This window comes from Amblyomma mixtum, chromosome 6, assembly GCF_055824585.1.
Source record: "Amblyomma mixtum isolate Tamu chromosome 6, ASM5582458v1, whole genome shotgun sequence".
Lineage (NCBI taxonomy): Eukaryota > Metazoa > Arthropoda > Arachnida > Ixodida > Ixodidae > Amblyomma > Amblyomma mixtum.
Window position 1 is genome coordinate 43,990,084 of NC_143017.1, and position 1,901 is coordinate 43,991,984.

Sequence of the window (1,901 nt, forward strand, 5' to 3'; positions counted from 1 at the left end):
GCGCTTCCTAGGTTTATCTATAATTTATATTTGCTTTAGCCCCTGGGGAGCTAGCGCATTCCCAGATTATGTGGTCGAGGGTCCCTCTGACCTAAAGACCCAAAAGGCCTTGGTTCACCGGACGCGGGCGGCGTTGCTTGCCAATGGGGCCCCGGAATAGGGGCTCCACCTAGTATTGTTAGGGGAAATGGCCAATAGGGCCTACCCCAATCACCTCTCTGTAAAAATTTATTGCACGATAAATGTTTTTCACCACCACCACCACCACCACCACCCCACTTATCGTTTTCTTTGTTATCTCTCTGAACATGATATGCCCAGACCGAGTTTACGAAGTTCCCAGCTGGTAGGCGCCGCCAGGCGGTTGCTTCCCTATTGTTGAGATTTTTATCCGGTGGTGGCCTCAGTCTCCTCTGTAGCCTATAATTTTCAACAATCTCCGTACAATTTTGCAGACGCTCGTCCATGTTCCGGCAGTCGGGTGGCTCCACAGCTTCCCGGAAGTAGAGAGCTCGTGCTAACTCGTGGACCGCGTCGTTGCCAGGAACGGATGCGTGGGCGAGAGTCTAAATTAGGCTAATTTTTGTGTTTAGCCGTCTACTGGCCAGAGTCCTTGCCGCTTTCGGCGAGATCCTACCCTTTCCAGAATTATAGATGGCCGTTTTGCTATGGCTAATTATAAAATTGACTTCCGTTCCAACGCAAGCGAGCGCTATCGCAGCTTCTTCAGCTGTTTCCGCGTTGTGGCTTCCAATGGTGGCCGCCGACACGGGGGCACCGCGGCCATCGACCACTGAGGCGACCGCTGCACCCGTCCTGCCGCGTCCACGTACGCAACTGACTTGCTGTCCATCGGATCGAAGCGTCTGGTTAGTGCTTCTGCTCTCGTCTCCCTCCTTTCAATGTTGAATATGCGATTGGATTGGATTGGAGCAAACTTTATTTGTGCCTGCAGTTGGGCGCTCGCGCGCCCCGACGAGGGCCTACGTCGTCTACGAGGCTGCCGTTACTCGGCGCGGGTCTCCGCTCGCCGTTGCCGGCTCGCTGGGTCCCTACCTTTCGAGCGCCCCGAGGACCTGCTGGACGTCCCATAGCTGTTGGTCATGGTCGGTGCTCTTCGCGGCTGCCTCCAGCCGCGGCGGGATTGTGCCTGACCTTGCTTCCTTTGGATTTCTGATGCAGTCCCACAAGATGTGTGTGTGATCTGCCGGCTCCCTCAGGCAGACTCTACACGTATCGGTCGGGTAGGTCTCGGGGTACATGCGATGCATCAGTCCCGGGCTTGGTAGCGATCCGGTCTGGAGCTGTCTCAGTAGGACCGCCTCCGCTCGACTCAGCCTCGGGTGCGGGGGTGCGAGAGTCCTGCGAGCCAGGCGGTAGGTCTTCGTGATTTCGCTGTAGTCGGTCATGCGGTCCTTGGCTCCGAACCACGTCGGACGGTGCGTTGCCGGGGCGCGGTTGGTTAGCGCTCGCGCAGCTGCGTGTGCCGTCTCATTGTAGTTTGCACTGCGTTCCGACGCGTCGCCCGCGTGCGCCGGAAACCACTTGATTCTTACTTTTCTGTCTTGCAGTTTAGTCGCACGTAGTACGAGCTCGGCCTCCCTGCAGACTTGGCCTTTGGCGAAGTTTCGCACCACCTGTCTCGAGTCACTCAGCACCGTGTATCAGTCTGCGTCGGCGATGGCCAGGGCGATAGCCACCTCCTCCGCTTGTTCCGCTCCGGCGCTTCTCATGCTCGCTGCCGTCCTCGTGGCGCCGGTCGACGCCTCTATGACGACCGCTGCGAAGGCGTTCCGTTGGTATTCGGCCGCTTCGACGTACCGCGCGTGTTCGTCGTTGGCGTGCAAGTCGATGAGAGCCTTGGCCCTCGCCGCTCTTCTTCCCTTGTTATACTCGGGGTT